This window comes from Botryllus schlosseri, chromosome 16, assembly GCF_051294905.1.
Source record: "Botryllus schlosseri isolate E-star chromosome 16, Bs_hap1, whole genome shotgun sequence".
Lineage (NCBI taxonomy): Eukaryota > Metazoa > Chordata > Ascidiacea > Stolidobranchia > Styelidae > Botryllus > Botryllus schlosseri.
The window spans coordinates 20,299,023-20,318,917 of record NC_137251.1 but is presented as its reverse complement, the minus strand read 5'-3'; the positions used below and the strand labels follow the sequence as shown (position 1 = coordinate 20,318,917).

At 39.8% G+C, this 19,895-nt stretch overlaps 1 long non-coding RNA gene across 1 annotated transcript in view; it reads right to left on the bottom strand.

The window, feature by feature from the left end:
- Window positions 1–3,994: 3,994 nt before the first annotated feature.
- LOC145459405 (uncharacterized) overlaps window positions 3,995–19,895 on the bottom strand; it is a 49,475-nt gene continuing 33,574 nt past the window's right edge. Inside the window, exon 3 of the long non-coding RNA XR_013921395.1 lies at window positions 3,995–4,322. This is a non-coding gene — a long non-coding RNA (uncharacterized LOC145459405). The remainder of the gene's footprint in view (window positions 4,323–19,895) is intronic.

The window sequence follows — 19,895 nt, the reverse complement described above, 5'->3', positions numbered from 1 at the left end:
ATTTAAATTATATTTTGGCACATTGTGGCATTGTGCCAATGCTCCAAAACCTACAACTAAACGAAAATCCCAAGTTGATATTCGTGATCGGCCAAGACTGACTTGATTAATTTTATAAGCCTATTAGCTGTTGAACGGTGTAGTTATAGTGCAGGGGCGGGCAACTTCTCCAAGTCGGCGGGCCGGATATAGGAAAATTAAGTACTTGGCGGGCCGGATTGCTGAATCGATACATTATTCGCCCATTTATCCACGTATTCAAGGAATGAATCGTATTTAATGAATGTATTTTAACGACAGCGATGCAACTTCAAAGTCATTTTTCGCCAATAATGACGAAGACAATGTCGATTTGAGAACAGCTCTGTCATACAGCAGGGGTGGCCAATCTTTTTGCCAGTCACGGCCGCATTTCGACTACTCTTGTAGCCTACGGCCGCATTCCAGAGAATAGTCGTAATGAAATAGCAGGACGCCAAATACTCATGTTAAAGTGTCTATGTCCATTGTCCATTTCCGGCGAACTGCGTACTAATCTATTAAATAATGTAGGCTGTTCATAGTCGCGACAAGCGCAAAAATTTTTTCAGATTCATTCATGAATTTCGTCATTTAAATTAGTAGTATCTAGATATTATTTTTCATCCCATGTGATCAGATTCACCGGTAGAGTAGGTGGAGGGTCGGTCAGGACAGGCCAATTATTATTAGTCACTTTGTTGCATGCTGTTCTTTGCATGTCTTGACCTCCGTCAGGATTGTCGATATAGTGAAGTAAACACGATTCCGAGTTGGTATTTCTATATGTGGCGCATCTGTTCGCAACTGTACTGTGGGGCTCTGATTGCAAAGTGCGCAACTATATTAAAATCGAAAAATAAAGTCGCATGGAATCGCGCGCTGCGCGAAGAAACTTTCACGAATAATTAAAATCTTTCAAGAAATCGGGAGTCAATTCGTAAATTCAAATTATACGTCGACGGCCGCCAACACCTACTAATTGAATTACGTGTCCACGGCCGCACAAATTTGCTTCTACGGCCGCAGGTTGGCCACCCCTGTCATACAGGTACGACGATGTCTGCTTCTCTCTGATCAATCAACACACGGTGCAATATTTCATTAAGATTTCAAGGCGTTCAATAAGCCCGGTAGGCTACCCCAAATTTACCAAGATATCAATGCGTTAGGGTTAAGTAGGTGACGAGATAGCGTGGTTGTTAAACTGTGCGGCCTGTCTATCTCGATATTGGATTCACGCGGGCCGCGGCCATGAAATTTGAAATTGGCCCGCGACCCGTTTTCAGTTGGCGACACCTGGCATCATCGGTGTCTTACGAAAGCCTAGAAGTGTGCGCCGTGCTACAAGTCGGCGGTTACGGAATCAAAAATAGGAAATATCGGCCTGGTGTATATGACCATTGTCGTCGACAAACACCATTATTACCACAAATGACATTAGGGTTCAGTACATCGTAAATGCCGATAATGCAAGTCTTCTCGCTTCGACGAACTTACGCGTAAGCTCCACCCTCGCTCGCCGTACATACATATGTATAAAAACATACAATCACTATAATGTATGTGAGCAAGTAGTGGGGAATCTCGGAAGACTGTGGCCGGCGGGCCACATTATCATGTAAGACGAAAAACTGTCCGCGGGCCGGACAAAATCCCTTTGCGGGCCGGATCCGGCCCGCGGGCCGTATGTTGCCCACCCCTGTTATAGTGCAAACAGGACCGTAACTGCCGCACCCCAAACCCCCCAATTGGGGGGGCCCGAGCTCGAAGGGGGCCCAAAATTATTTCGCGAATTAGCATAAATTATAGAGTATTTTTCAAAAATTTATGCAACTTTTTCAAAAAATTTTCGCGCTGCGCGCGATTTCAAGTTGCCAAGTTTCTTATTTATTAGGTAATCTACTCTTCCCAAGACAAAATACGCAAGCTTTATCGAAATGGACATATCGGCGAGACATTTAAGGTTTTAGGACATGTTACTTGCGACTCCAAGAAGTGTGGCAGAACCATCGGCAGCGAGAAAACCTGGGCCAAAGAGGACTGCCCTCTTACGCTGACCGAAAACTTCGTTATATATGCAAAATACAAATAGGTTTAATTGTCCATAGGCGCCTAAAATGACTGGCGCCGAATGTTCCTGTCTTGGCAATCTGAACCTCAGAAGACAAATACCATTCCGCAGAGAAAAATTATATGCCAGTGAAGAAATACCAATTTCAAATCGTATGCGTCGTTAGTTTAGTAGGCTACATTTGGGCGATTCTGTATTTTTTTGATATAACAGACAGGAGATCACGAAATGACATCATGAAACGAAGTCATACCAACGGGTCCGCCCGCCTGAATATGTTTAATTAATATTTACGGGCCCTGCAGTTTCCAAGCCACCTCATTCAGCTCTACCGGTAAATCTGATAACGTGAACAGAGAGGACAAGAAATTGATAGCAATATATATGCAATTCCCAATAGTACTGACCGATTTTATCATGAATTATCGAAAATTATCGCGCTTGGCGCTGGCTCACTAAACTGTGGCCGTTATTCCGTGACAAAAGTGAACAACGTGATGGGGGGATCGGTTTATCACCCAAAGTTTTATTGGGGGGCTGTTTCGTTCCTGCGAACGGGTATACGCCCAAAGATGTTTCATTATTATTATTGAGGGGTCCTACCATTTCAAACACACCTCATTCAGCTCTACCAGTAAATGTGATTACGTGGGCAGAGAGAGGATAAAAATTGATAACAATATATATTCAATTCCCGATCATATTGAGCGATTCAATCATGAATTTTAAAATTTATCGCGCACGCGCGTCTAGACGAGAACCCCGTTAAACCATAGCCTATGGCCTAAGGCTATGGCTAACCGGAGGTTCAACACAGATGATGAGTAGCGGTAAACAGCGTGTAGCCAATGGGGGTCTGGGGGGGCGAAGCCCCCCAGAAGTTAGGTTTATCACCTTATGGAGGGCCCAATACCAACGTTTTTTTGGGGAGGGGGCTGACGAAGTGCTGTTACGGCCCTGAGTGCAAAGCATTGTTTGCTCGTGTGGTATGCATTGTATTTATACACGAGTTTTTGTTATTTACCCACCCATGTTCATCCGCAGTCTTGATAGTGGCCGTGCAATGCTCAGCTGTGTTAATGCGATTCTACTATTCAAGATAAAGTACACGGGATAAACATATCATCCCGTAATCCCCTCGCAACCTCACTCTAACCACTATTATATCATACCTTTGACGATGAAGGTCTTATCTTCAGTTAGTAGTTAGTCAGTTATATCTGAAGGCAACGGGGTCACGTGAGAGAGAGAGAGAGAGAGAGAGAGAGAGAGAGGGGGGAGAGGGAGAGAGAGAGAGAGGATGATGATGATGACGATGACTTGATGAGACGACTTTCTTCCTTAAATTAGCCCCTTCATTTATCAGTCTCTCATTGGATGAACATGATACATCTACTCAAACTGTATACAGCTAGAATCAAGTTTCAAGTCACGAGATACAGTAAAGTGAAAGTAACGAAAATTATATTTACTGAAGTAACTGCTGCAAGTGGAGGAAAGCAACTTGAATACTGCTAATGAGTGGAAGTACTTCGCTAGCGATTGTTTCTGCAGACTACATTACAGTAAAGGAGGAAGACTCTCCTATAGCCATGAGAGGCAGCGGAATTTAAAAAAATCGGCACAGTGGAGTAGGCCTAGCCTATATGCTTTGAGACACAAAAGAAAATTGTATATTCAAAATCCGTGAAAACGGGAAAGACATCACAATCTCCGTATGAAGTGTGATTTATATATTTCATACGTACACATTACAAAACTGGAATATTGTTAAGTTTCACTTCATTTATTCGCTGTAGTGACGCATACTTCCTTAAATTTATCAGCCTCGGAATACAATTTGTCTAAATCCCCATAAAATTCAGTTCATGTCGCCTGGTACAGAGTAGATCATGTGACACGTGATGGTACGTTTTCATTTATGTTCAGTCTCAAGGCTCCATTCAAAATATGACAGTATGTACATATTAAGATCAAATTTCTGTATTCAACATGTCGTCGGCTGCATTTCTTCTTTAGTTGTAACGAATGATCACATTTCTTTCTCGCACATCGCTCCATGCCGTGGGTATGATTTTGGGCAATCAAATATTCCAAAGTTGGAAGTACCGTCATTTCTTACTGTCATGGCCAAGTACTTGTATGACGAATATGATGATGGATGTCCTGGATACCATTGAAATTGATTCGAATGTTTCTCCATTCCTGATCGGTACAACAGAGTCGATGTCTGTCATAAACAAAAGTACTTATGAATGACCGAATCCTGGAAGAGTAATGATTGACGAGGAAATGAATGAATGAATGAATTTTGATGGCTCTACCCATCTACAGTTAACGATATACGCGCCATATTAAGCAGTGGTCCACGTGATACCATCGATCAATGTTCCTCATGAACTTATGAAAATTGGTTGCTTTTCATTATATCGTCACTTGTGCTTCCGCGAAATTAGATCTATTTCCGTCAGTAGTATAGGTGATCGGTCTGGGTGTGCCTGGGGCTCTTATGGGTGCGGCGGTGAGGTGCCTGGAAACTCGTCTTGAACCGGTGACCCTTTAGACCCCCCCTCTCGGCGGTGAGATGCCATGTGTTCTTATGGATGCGGTGATGATGGTACCCTTTCGGGTATAGGCTGCGGTGATGACGTGCCGTGAAAACTCGTGGTGATGATGGTACCCTTTCAGACCCCCATGTGGTGATGATGTGCCTATGTGGTGATGATGGTACACTTTCAGATATATGATGTGGCGATGATGTGCCCACGGATTCTTGTGTCGTAGTGAACTAACGTTGTGGATATAGGCGGCGGCGATGATGTGCCTGTCATGTATTCTTACGGGATCTCTGGTGACCTGCCGTTGTTTCTTATGGGATCTCTGGTGACTCGCCATGTGTTCTTATGCCATCTCTGGTGATCCCACCCTTTCAGGTATAGGGATCGCTCGACAGGTGCCGCGAAAACTCGTCCTGAACCGGTGACCCTTTCAGACCCCCCTTCCACCCGACCGGTGCCTTATGAGTATAAGGATCTCTCGACCGGTGCCGCGAAAACTCGTCTTGAACCGGTGACCCTTTTTGGTATATGCATCACTCAACCGGTGCTAGTATAGCCATCTCTCGACCGGTAACCCTTTTCGGTATAGGGATCACTCGACCGGTGCCGCGAAAACTCGTCCTGAACCGGTGACCCTTTTGACCCCCCCCCCCTCTCGGTCGCATGCTAACGTTTTCGGGTATAGGCATCTCTCGACCGGTGCCTTATGAGTATAGGGATCTCTCGACCGGTGCCGCGAAAACTCGTCCTGAACCGGTGACCCTTTTCGGTATAGGGATCACTCAACCGGTGCTAGTATAGCCATCTCTCGACCGGTAACCCTTTTCGGTATAGGGATCACTCGACCGGTGCCGCGAAAACTCGTCTTGAACCGGTGACCCTTTTCGGTATATGCATCTCTCGACCGGTGTTGAATATGTATCAAGTAAATAGTCATGTGAATGAATCTTTGTTAATGTGTATATCGTGAAAACTCGTGGTCGTGATTCGCCTTTTTTAATATAGGTGGTGACGGTGATTCGCCTGTCGTGTATTCTTACGGGATCTGTGGTGACTCGCCATGTGTTCTTATGGGTGCGGTCGCATGCGGCTATTGTGTCTTATGGGTGCGGCCGTGAATCGCCCTTTCGGTATAGGCATCTCTCGCACGTCGTACTTTCGCATGTCGTGCTTTCGCGTATAGGTTGTGTTGGTGATTCGCCATGTACTTTCGAGTATAGGCATCTCTCGCGCGGTGTTGAATATGTACGAGTCACCAACAATAACCGCACAAACGGAAACGTGGCTTGCAAGAGGATTAAGCAGTGCGTGCGACCTATATTTCGAATGACCTGCGCGCTGAATTGTTTCCGTGCAGTCGTGTGCTACTATCGATTATTACACTAGACCAGTCAGTGTGAAATAGTTTGCTAAATCTAGGAATCAGTCGCATGGTGTTACTTTAGTAATTAGTTTACCACAGAGCCGGCGTAGCCGGTGATTCGAATACCGACAAATTTTCACTTATTTCTGACCCAACCCTAATCCTCTGTGAAGTTAACGCTTATTCAAAAAGGTGTGAAATAATTGTAAAATCCTAATCCGAAACCGATTAATTCGACTTTGGCGTAGTGCGCATTGAAATAGGATTGACAAACATGACTACCAACTTCCCCACAGTCCCGTTTCGATATTATACACACATTGATTTGAAACAAGTAATGAAACATTACAACTCTATTCACGGTCTGGCTTTCCGTTTGTCAAAGAGATATTTTTACATCTTACCATACTCAAAAGAATTATTCACAACATTACCAATTGTTAAAAATCTAGTTTTCAATTACTTGATTATATCACTGCAACTCATGAATTTGAATTAATTCATCCTGGTTGTATTCGTATGCTCAGTCTTTTTTTATTCGATTGTAAAGGTTGTTACTATTCTGAAGACAAAGTATTTACTAATCGGTGCATATACGTTTTGACTTGGACATATTATATTTTGAGTATACGAGATTTGAAGGCCAGAACAATAACTGAGAATTAAATTATCACAATTGAATCCGTATATGACAGCGTAAAAGATATTGGAATGTCAGCAACTCTTTACGGTAATAGTTACAACCACACTAATCTACCCAGACAACACGTCATGATCATTCCTGAAATCAACACGTACGCGGCAACTGACTTGAGTTAACCACAAAACGGCATCGAGTTTTAAATCCGCTTGCAGCTGACGGATTATTCGAATGCATCGATTGAGAATATTATTGAACTCGTCGGTATTGTTACTTCAACAAATTTTCGCTTACACCGGCTGCGAAAGTTAATATCGAATGGTAAGACTTGATCACGTATTTGTTGATCACAGACATGACAAAAAACATTACCGAGATTTTATAAACTAGTCATATTACTCTACACATCTATCAATATCAAAATGCGAGTCATCCAATTTTTCTACTAAAGTAACATTTCACTTTCGGGATCGGACTCGGTGTAGTCATACAAATTGTATTAAATCCAACATCAAAACAAAAGGACATTTTAGTTCATTGAAATCAAATCATTCGTCTTCGACTTGTGCTTTTTTAGATTGCGACAATTCGTTTCGAATGAGCTGTAACCAAAGTTAAGAAATCTTTGTGTCCACAGATATGGAAGATGAATATAGCTAACAAAAACACGAATCGACGTTTCAGAGTATTTCACGGATGTAATAAACTTGTTAGTGTCGCCTATCTAAAAGTATGCAGGCGTTCGATTTCCATACCGACTGTTGCGATGTTTAGGATTCGCTTACAATGACCAAGAGTGAGGATTTAACATCAATGTCGTTACTGGCGGTATTCACAACAGAGAATCGAAACATTACACAGTGTGAAAATATATCTTTGATATCAAAGCACTATCCCAAGTACACGATTAATACTCAACTTCGTTCACACTTTCTATAGAACGTGCTAAATGTAAAATATCACGAGGTTGCACTCTAAGACTTTGATCATTACAAAAGTAAATTGGAATATGTTTGCTAGATGCATTCAATTAAGTTAGAAATGTCTGGTGTACAACAATCGTAATATCAAGGAAGTACTTGCTACACTGTAATTCCCTTGACGTGTTTTGCATTGTTGTTCATTTGTAATATTGTTTTTGAACCCTCAAATAATAATTCCCGACATGAAACTAAGCCGCTGAAAGTCGTTACCATCACAAAGAAGCAATTTGCACGATGTTTGCCAAATGTGTCCTATAGTTAGGCGTACTGGAATTATTTGTAAAACACACACACGATCAGAGAAATTGAAAATTTTCCCGTTGTTGGCTAAAGTAAATACCATCACAATACTTCGTCGCTAAAATACCTTACTTGTATGTGATTGAATCCCTAGCAATTACCTCACTATTCCAAAGAAATTTTACTCACTCGACGGATATGAAACAGCCTCGCTTAATCGGTTTAGATCGTTTTTCTAAATGCAAATCATATCCATCCCACAGAAAATAATTTTCACTTGCTTGGTAATGAAACCGAGGTGCGGGTCTTCATTCAATTTTTTTTGTGTCAAATACTTTGCAATAAACACACTGGAGTGATTGAGATTAACATCATCGGGCTGCCATCTGTAAATCGAGGTTACATCATTCTTGTAACTGTATCGTTTACCTAACCGAGTTGTATGAACAGTTGGATATTTTTACCATTTAGTGATTGTTGAACATACCACTTCGAAATACTCCGTTGATCTTAATTCCCTTTGTCGTGATAATCGAAGTAAATTTGTTTCGAATTCGTGACAACCGACTATGACATGACGAATTTTTGAAAAGTTTACTTAGAAGGTTTGTTGCATATCGCGAAAAATAATATACCACTCGTATTGATACTGATTCTCACCGAACTCGATTGTGATCAATGTATGCTTTATGTGTTCTGGATTCATTTCGGTATGGTTAAACATTCAACCTCGATAGATACGAATTGACACCCACTCAACTAATGTCATACCAAGTAGTTATTTACAACAACCAAGACACAGGAAATTTGTTTTGTCCGTTTCGATTTTTTTTTTACTAGAGGTACTCATCACTTCGCTTAATACGATCTAGATTTAAACTCCGTCTATAGTTTGCTGGATAAGTATTATGTTAGTGTAAAAAATTTTCACTCTCTTGGATTATGGACTCAATGTGTTAGCGGACATTCAATATTTTGTTGTATGAAATAGTTACTTTGTAGGATACGAATGATCATCCCTACAACTCTTACAAAAGTACGAAGTATATTTAGATCACACAAAGTAATCAACTTTACTCGATATCCTCACACTACGAAACTAAATGTTTGGTTACACTCTACAAACTGTTTTTATGTCACAAGAACTTTTTTTTACATGAATGGTCACGCATCTAAATATTCAAATAATCCAACACACCTTACAGAAATATCATAGTTCTTGTAACAAAGTTGTATAAGTATAATGTTTATCGTGAGTGCTACACGTTCATGATATATGTCGAGTTTGACTTTTAGAAAATGCCCTCACAACAAAACAGCTAGAAGATATTATCATACAAAAATATTCCTAACCCGTTGCGCACCAGTGACAAATCATACAACAAACATTTTTTGTGAGTCGAATTGTTGTTCAGTGTCAAGTCTACCTGTACATTAAAACAACACAGTCACAAACCAATTAAAACCACGGATCTATTTTCATTTCATCACATACAGATAAATAAATTTCATTTTCCCAAAACATACTTGTAACCAATCGCCTTCATTAAACACACAACACCATAAAAGTATTTACTTTCTACAACATAGACATTCCGATGTAGTCAAGAAATATTTTTATTAATCAAAATCATCGATTTCTGTTCACGGTGTTAGTGTGTGCATGTCATACCTGTGGGCCGCCGTATTAAAATGGACACGGCACGACTGAATGCAAGGGGGTAGAAGTCTATCGCATAGATTTACATGTGGTCTTCGCTACGGTTTCAAAAAAACGAATCATCTATTTTGCATTGGTCGAGACCGAGCGAACCAGTTACATGTATTCGCGGTAATGATTTTGCTTGTCATATGCGAATGATAGGTTTGCTACTCCGACAAATCAACATACAACAATCTTCTGACGATCATAATAGCAATTTCATTTTCCACCCCTTCGTAACTGTATACCCACGAAAAGTATATTGCACAACTCGGCCACTACGTTTAACAAAACCAATCACACTACCAGCGTTGAACACAAGATACCTACCCAAGTCAAAATAACATACTGGTTTGGACAACTGACGTTTACCTGTGTAAAATTATCATTTTCACTTGGAGGTCAACCGTTACCTGACTAAAATACCATTGTCCTTTGGAGATTTATCGTTTACCCAGTGTAACAAACCCCTTTTCCTTTGGAAATCTATTTTTTCTCTGGGTGACAAACCTTTTTCACTTGGAAATATATTTTTTCTCTGGGTAACAAACCTTTTTCACTTGGAAATATATTTTTTCTCTGGGTAACAAACCTTTTTCACTTGGAAATATATTTTTTTCCTGAACAACAAACCATTTTCACTGACCAACAAACCATTTTCACTTGGAAATATACTTTTACCTAGAGTAACTAACCAATTTCATGGAAATATATTTTTGACTTGAGCAACAAGCCATTTTCACTTGGAAATAAACTTTTATCTAGAGCAGGGGTGGGCAACCTGCGGCCGTACGGCCGCATGCGGCCGTGGAGGCATAATTGTGCGGCCGTGAGCGCGTGATGTGAAATGCATGTGCTGGCGGCCGTGTGTTGATGGATCATATGTTACATGTATGATAGAACTTATTACGACGATGGAGGGTATTGTTAAATCAGTGTGCTAAACTCTTTCACTGCATAATCTATGACTACGTTTCCAGCTGCTTCAATCGACATAATATAATACTGCAACCTACCGACTAAAAGACGGACCTGCGGGGCTCGTTCACTTTCGGACCAAACTCAATACAGCCTTACGGAAAAAATGCGTTTTTGGTCCGAAAGTGAACGAGCCCCGTCCTCGTCCGGGTTCTTCAATTTCAGATTTGCTTATTAGGCTTCCTGCGATACGAATATGCGACTATCGTGCACTTTATCGAGAGTTGAGGGCACAATAATGATTGCTAAATATAGATCTGCTTCTTATCTGTATGTATTGGAGTGAACCATTATGAAATTGACCAATCCTCATGTATGTGGACAGAAGGAGTTTCTATACAATCTTGAAAGTTTCCATTAACATGAACCCGTAATTGTCTGTGTAACGCCTTCAGTGAATTGGATAATTTTATTTCCAGTCGTCACTTGTCATGACTACCGGTTGCCGGTAAAGCTGACTTCGCCTAGCGTTTTCTTACTGCATTGTTACGTCACACTTCGCCAATGTCGGTTAAGTATGAGGACCAAGGACTAAGCTTAGTCAGTCTTGTCGCGAAGTCCAAATGTGAGGGGCCTATTGGCGATACTGCGATAGGTTGAACCGTAGTTATAAAAGCCTTGGTAAGCGGATAACATTGAGTGGGTGTGGGTGTATTGAGCAAACGGAAAGAGAATAATACATTGAGACAAAACTTTTTTCCTTATAGCCCAATTACATTATAAAGTTGGTCTACATCGCAATATGTCAGTAAAACGAAAAAGAACAGTAACAGAGGAGAAGAGGGCATTTAATATCAAATGGGAGTTGGATTATTTTATGGTAGAAACGGCAGCCCATACTATGATGTGTCTGATATGCAATCAAGTGGTCAAAACTGTTAAAGGAGATAATGCAAGGCAGCATTTTCGTCGTCATGTGTCACACAAGTACGCAAAAATGGTGGGTGAGTCGAGGAAAAGTCGTCTCGAAAGTTTGAAGAAAAGTGTGCAAATGCAGACATCTTGCATATCATCTTTCATTCAGTCGAAAAATAAGTTGTGCGAAGCGTCTTATATTGTCGCATATCATCTTGGTGCAGCGGGAAAGCCTTATTCAGATGGCGAACTACATAAGCGATGTCTCGTGGACGTTGTTAGGTGCATTCATCCTGGTAAGGAAACTGATTATTCTCCAATTGCACTCTCGCGTCGTACAATTCAGCGTCGGCAAGATGATATCGCCAAACAGTTGACGATCTCCCTACAGACAAAGGTTAATGAGGACGCAACTTTATTTTCACTGGCTATCGACGAATCGACTGACATTAAGGACTCTGCACAATTATTGATCATCATTCGCTCTCTGTCTCCAAATTTTGAGTTCTGCGAAGATCTGCTCTCAATGGAAACACTCTCCACCCACACTCGTGGTGAAGGCATATTTGGGGCTGTTAAGAATGCTTGCATTCGCAATGGAGTAGACTTGAAAAATCTTCGCGGTATTTGTACAGATGGAGTACCTGCAATGATAGGTAACACAAATGGCTTTGTGACAAGATTTTCAGAATTCGTGTCGAAAGAGTACGATAATAACCAGCTCACAAACCTTCATTGTATTATCCACCAAGAAGCCCTGAGTGTCAAATCTGTTGCCTTAAATGACACTCTGAAAGACGTCAATCGCATCATCTTGTACATTCGTGCAAATGGTCTTCATCATAGGCAATTTCAAGAACTTCTGCAAGAGCGCGAAACATCGGCAGAAGACATTCTCTACCACGCCGCAGTACGTTGGTTGTCCCAAGGAGACACATCTCGTCGTGTTCTACAGTTGCGAGAAGAAATACTGGAATTTTATTCCACAAAAAATAAAGACTGCCCCTTACTAAATGAGAGCTTTGTCATATATTTGGCGTTTCTTGTGGATTTTCTGTCCCATGTTAACATTTTAAACCGAAGCCTACAAGGAAAAGAAGCAACGATATGCACCATGTACAAAAAAGTATCGGATTTTCGTGACAAATGTCGTCTCCTTAAACTTCATATTCAGCAGCGTGATTTTTTCCATTTTACACAACTTAAGTCTCTTATCGACAGCTGCGAAATAAAGGTAGAAAAGATTCCGATCACTTTATTTTCGGGGATTTTTGATACTGTGTTGCAGGATTTCGCAGATCGTTTCAAAGATTTCCAAAAAATATCACATACATTACGACTTGTTGCCTTTCCACACCTGGTGGAAACGGAAAGTGCACCGCCACACCTTCAGATGGAGCTGTTGGAATTGAAGAATGATGAGCAGCTTGTGACAAAGTTCAAGTGCGAGGAGAATTTGATTGACACGTGGAAAATGGCCCATGAATATCCACTTTTGCGAGAATTGGCTAGAGAAACTCTTGTTATTTTCGGAAGCACTTACGTGTGCGAGTCTGCCTTTTCGCAAATGAAATACCTGAAAAACGAGTACCGAACTCGCTTACTGAACGGAAACCTAGAGTCGCAACTAAGACTTATGGTGTCGCGTGAGGTTCCCAATTTTGCAAGTTTGTCATCTCGTATGCAAAATCAAGGAAGTCACTGATTTCAATGTTAGAGACTTTCCTTAAATATATTCGTTTCAAAATATGTTTGGTATGTATTAGATATGATAAGATTAGTAGAAATTAAGTTTTTAAGCAAAGCTAAAATGTCCTCCGAGGGCGGCCAAATGTCTTCGTAGTCAATTATACCGCGTCTTTATGCTTGTGGATTGCACTAAAGTGGCGTGAAATGTGGATTTCGGCATTCGCAACGACAATGGGTATGGTTGACTTTATCAACCCAAATAACGTTAACGGGTATTTCGGGATTCAAAACGGAAGATTGAGATTTTTTTAGTCAACTCACATATGGCTGGCGGCCGTATGGCGCCGAAGTATTCGAAATGCGGCCGTGGACGCCAAAAAGGTTGCCCACCTCTGATCTAGAGTAACAATATCGTTTTTACATCTACCCCCCCCCCCCCCCCACATTGAATGTACAGAGTCGGTTCATGTATGAGACTTGAGAACATGAATTTGTCATCCATGATGCTTGTAATGTCGGCCATGATGTTATCCATGATGTATGTAATGTCACACACCTCGTTTACGCGAATACTTGTGAACAATCGTGAAGTATACTTGATGTGTAATGTCTTGTTATTTTCATGGAAACACAGGGTGTAACATGTTTCATTGGTTTTTTGATTCAGAGTTGATATCCGGTTCCGGTTAATACTTTCTCGGGTTTCCGATTTCAGACTGAACGGCGGGATATGTATTGACCAATAAAGAGTGACACAATATAGTAAACATGTGTGAGAAAAATCACAAGTAGTCCGGAACTGTTAGCACGATGAGAACCTAAATTTCCGACCGCCGTTATCCATGTACCAACCAGGTACCAAAGTCGAGGTGGTGTTTTATTCAGACGTATAGACTCTGTGCAAAAACTAAAGTACGAGCCCGGACACATACACACATCAGGTCACACAATATTCATCATTTTCCAAAGCATACATTTCGATATACAAGATTAAATTGTTATTTCATGTGGTTAACCGATGATATAGATGTGTTGCTACCGACGCGAGTATACTCTGAAACCGATTGTCGTGTATATTTTCGTCACTGTTCGTTGTAATCTATTTCAAACTTTCACCAATACAGCAAATACCAAATTGATGCGTGTGGTTTCAAAACGAAAATGGTATTTTTACTTGGGTAAACATCGCATCTCCAAACGAAAATGGTTTATCACTCAGGGAAAAATATATTTCCAAGTGAAAATTGTTTGTTACCTGGGGAAAAGATAGATTTCCAAGTAAAAACGATATTGTTACTCTAGATAAAAGTTTATTTCCAAGTGAAAATGGCTTGTTGCTCGAGTCAAAAATATATTTCCATAAGAAAATGGTTAGTTACTCTAGGTAAAAGTATATTTCAAAGTGAAAATGGTTTGTTGGTCAGTGAAAATGGTTTGTTGTTCAGGGAAAAAATATATTTCCAAGTGAAAAAGGTTTGTTACCCAGAGAAAAAATATATTTCCAAGTGAAAAAGGTTTGTTACCCAGAGAAAAAATATATTTCCAAGTGAAAAAGGTTTGTCACCCAGAGAAAAAATAGATTTCCAAAGGAAAAGGGGTTTGTTACACTGGGTAAACGATAAATCTCCAAAGGACAATGGTATTTTAGTCAGGTAACGGTTGACCTCCAAGTGAAAATGATAATTTTACACAGGTAAACGTCAGTTGTCCAAACCAGTATGTTATTTTGACTTGGGTAGGTATCTTGTGTTCAACGCTGGTAGTGTGATTGGTTTTGTTAAACGTAGTGGCCGAGTTGTACAATATACTTTTCGTGGGTATACAGTTACGAAGGGGTGGAAAATGAAATTGCTATTATGATCGTCAGAAGATTGTTGTATGTTGATTTGTCGGAGTAGCAAACCTATCATTCGCATATGACAAGCAAAATCATTACCGCGAATACATGTAACTGGTTCGCTCGGTCTCGACCAATGCAAAATAGATGATTCGTTTTTTTGAAACCGTAGCGAAGACCACATGTAAATCTATGCGATAGACTTCTACCCCCTTGCATTCAGTCGTGCCGTGTCCATTTTAATACGGCGGCCCACAGGTATGACATGCACACACTAACACCGTGAACAGAAATCGATGATTTTGATTAATAAAAATATTTCTTGACTACATCGGAATGTCTATGTTGTAGAAAGTAAATACTATTATGGTGTTGTGTGTTTAATGAAGGCGATTGGTTACAAGTATGTGTTGGGAAAATGAAATTTATTTATCTGTATGTGACGAAATGAAAATAGATCCGTGGTTTTAATTGGTTTGTGACTGTGTTGTTTTAATGTACAGGTAGACTTGACACTGAACAACAATTCGACTCACAAAAAATGTTTGTTGTATGATTTGTCACTGGTGCGCAAAGGGTTAGGAATATTTTTGTATGATAATATCTTCTAGCTGTTTTGTTGTGAGGGCAATCATACAATGACTCAGCACTTTTCGGTAGCAAAGTAGATTGTTTTGTGCGTTAGATTTGTGGAACATGAGTCGAATACACACTCTTTTGCGGAAGTAACAAGATTACTGCAATGACATTGGTAGGTCTCTCAAGCAGTGGCCATGGATTTGTTTTTGAAAGATGTCGCGATATCGATATAATATTTTCTAAAAGTCAAACTCGACATATATCATGAACGTGTAGGACTCACGATAAACATTATACTTATACAACTTTGTTACAAGAACTATGATATTTCTGTAAGGTGTGTTGGATTATTTGAATATTTAGATGCGTGACCATTCATGTAAAAAAAAGTTCTTGTGACATAAAAACAGTTTGTAGAGTGTAACCAAACATTTAGTTTCGTAGTGTGAGGATATCGAGTAAAGTTGATTACTTTGTGTGATCTAAATATACTTCGTACTTTTGTAAGAGTTGTAGGGATGATCATTCGTATCCTACAAAGTAACTATTTCATACAACAAAATATTGAATGTCCGCTAACACATTGAGTCCATAATCCAAGAGAGTGAAAATTTTTTACACTAACATAATACTTATCCAGCAAACTATAGACGGAGTTTAAATCTAGATCGTATTAAGCGAAGTGATGAGTACCTCTAGTAAAAAAAAATCGAAACGGACAAAACAAATTTCCTGTGTCTTGGTTGTTGTAAATAACTACTTGGTATGACATTAGTTGAGTGGGTGTCAATTCGTATCTATCGAGGTTGAATGTTTAACCATACCGAAATGAATCCAGAACACATAAAGCATACATTGATCACAATCGAGTTCGGTGAGAATCAGTATCAATACGAGTGGTATATTATTTTTCGCGATATGCAACAAACCTTCTAAGTAAACTTTTCAAAAATTCGTCATGTCATAGTCGGTTGTCACGAATTCGAAACAAATTTACTTCGATTATCACGACAAAGGGAATTAAGATCAACGGAGTATTTCGAAGTGGTATGTTCAACAATCACTAAATGGTAAAAATATCCAACTGTTCATACAACTCGGTTAGGTAAACGATACAGTTACAAGAATGATGTAACCTCGATTTACAGATGGCAGCCCGATGATGTTAATCTCAATCACTCCAGTGTGTTTATTGCAAAGTATTTGACACAAAAAAAATTGAATGAAGACCCGCACCTCGGTTTCATTACCAAGCAAGTGAAAATTATTTTCTGTGGGATGGATATGATTTGCATTTAGAAAAACGATCTAAACCGATTAAGCGAGGCTGTTTCATATCCGTCGAGTGAGTAAAATTTCTTTGGAATAGTGAGGTAATTGCTAGGGATTCAATCACATACAAGTAAGGTATTTTAGCGACGAAGTATTGTGATGGTATTTACTTTAGCCAACAACGGGAAAATTTTCAATTTCTCTGATCGTGTGTGTGTTTTACAAATAATTCCAGTACGCCTAACTATAGGACACATTTGGCAAACATCGTGCAAATTGCTTCTTTGTGATGGTAACGACTTTCAGCGGCTTAGTTTCATGTCGGGAATTATTATTTGAGGGTTCAAAAACAATATTACAAATGAACAACAATGCAAAACACGTCAAGGGAATTACAGTGTAGCAAGTACTTCCTTGATATTACGATTGTTGTACACCAGACATTTCTAACTTAATTGAATGCATCTAGCAAACATATTCCAATTTACTTTTGTAATGATCAAAGTCTTAGAGTGCAACCTCGTGATATTTTACATTTAGCACGTTCTATAGAAAGTGTGAACGAAGTTGAGTATTAATCGTGTACTTGGGATAGTGCTTTGATATCAAAGATATATTTTCACACTGTGTAATGTTTCGATTCTCTGTTGTGAATACCGCCAGTAACGACATTGATGTTAAATCCTCACTCTTGGTCATTGTAAGCGAATCCTAAACATCGCAACAGTCGGTATGGAAATCGAACGCCTGCATACTTTTAGATAGGCGACACTAACAAGTTTATTACATCCGTGAAATACTCTGAAACGTCGATTCGTGTTTTTGTTAGCTATATTCATCTTCCATATCTGTGGACACAAAGATTTCTTAACTTTGGTTACAGCTCATTCGAAACGAATTGTCGCAATCTAAAAAAGCACAAGTCGAAGACGAATGATTTGATTTCAATGAACTAAAATGTCCTTTTGTTTTGATGTTGGATTTAATACAATTTGTATGACTACACCGAGTCCGATTCCGAAAGTGAAATGTTACTTTAGTAGAAAAATTGGATGACTCGCATTTTGATATTGATAGATGTGTAGAGTAATATGACTAGTTTATAAAATCTCGGTAATGTTTTTTGTCATGTCTGTGATCAACAAATACGTGATCAAGTCTTACCATTCGATATTAACTTTCGCAGCCGGTGTAAGCGAAAATTTGTTGAAGTAACAATACCGACGAGTTCAATAATATTCTCCATCGATGCATTCGAATAATCCGTCAGCTGCAAGCGGATTTAAAACTCGATGCCGTTTTGTGGTTAACTCAAGTCAGTTGCCGCGTACGTGTTGATTTCAGGAATGATCATGACGTGTTGTCTGGGTAGATTAGTGTGGTTGTAACTATTACCGTAAAGAGTTGCTGACATTCCAATATCTTTTACGCTGTCATATACGGATTCAATTGTGATAATTTAATTCTCAGTTATTGTTCTGGCCTTCAAATCTCGTATACTCAAAATATAATATGTCCAAGTCAAAACGTATATGCACCGATTAGTAAATACTTTGTCTTCAGAATAGTAACAACCTTTACAATCGAATAAAAAAAGACTGAGCATACGAATACAACCAGGATGAATTAATTCAAATTCATGAGTTGCAGTGATATAATCAAGTAATTGAAAACTAGATTTTTAACAATTGGTAATGTTGTGAATAATTCTTTTGAGTATGGTAAGATGTAAAAATATCTCTTTGACAAACGGAAAGCCAGACCGTGAATAGAGTTGTAATGCAGTGGCGGCTCGTCCTATAGGGCAACTGGGGCATTGCCCCACCTAAAATTCTGTTCAATAACAATTTAACCATTTATAGACGCACAGCGCTCAATATATATCGAGATCACAGCGAAACCCGCGTTCTTCTTGTGCTTTCGCTTGCAAATGCCCATACATAGCGAAGTCTCCGCGAAAATCGAATTCTCTTCTGTGTTTTCGCTTTGTGAATGCCTAGCCGGGGCTTGCCCCGGTAGCGCTCATAACAAGCTTTCACTATCTATTCTCTCAAAGCTGCGCACAATTAAGAAACGTTGCTTTACTCTCTCCTATTCGTAAAATGGCCGAGCAACCGGGGCAAATATGCTTGCTCGCCCTTAAGGTGTGATGTAACAATCGTATCTATATCTGAACTCGGATACCGTGATATGCGTTGAGTCGACCGTTGCTGGTACAGGTCGATTTTGATGGTGTTTCACACCATGATAATTCTTGAAACTTGGTATGTCATGTCGTGATGGTGGTATTTAACACTGTCCTAAGTTTCAGGGTTTCTACTCAAAGTTTAGGGTAGTAATTCCGTTTCCAAAGTCGAGTGTGTGCTGATCGGTCATGTATCGCAAACATATTTCACGCAAAGCCGGTATTGGTCTCCATTGATTTTAACGATGCTCCTTAGCTAGATCCGTCATGAACTTTTACATGGTATGTCTTGATTTTAGTATCGAACGCTGTGCCAAGTCTCAAGGTTGACACTCAATGATTAGGGCAGCAATTTCTTTATTAAGTTCGAGTATGGTAGAGATGTGCGCTGATCTGACACTTAGCCTACCTAACGCATTGCGGATTTCACGCAAAAGCCGGTGTATCTGTGTTCCATACTGAGATAGGTGATGAGATGATGATATCATGAAACAGTTTACTAACATCCTCGGTTTGCATTCAAATATTTAGTTTTATTTTATATTCTCCAATGTCAATTTCACCGTGGAATGGTGGCCTTCGGGCCATTTGCTCACAATTACAACCCCTGTCAAGCGCGATAGCTGTTTCGTTTTCGATGGCGGCTAACAGCTGATCGCTTGATCAGCCGATTCCTCAGTAAATATTACGCAAAATTCGGCGTTGATCTGTTCGTATTAATTTTGACAGTGTACCATACCGAAAACGGTCATGAGGCTATACTTCTCGATGATTTCATGTAACAGTGTACCAAGTTTTCGGCTTTCATCCACGTATTTATTCGGTAATATATTTTCCGAAGGCGATTTCGCAGCAGACATATAGACACTATAGACCGTAAGCCGTATGTGTCGTGTGACAGTCTCCAGCCTCAAGGCCAGAA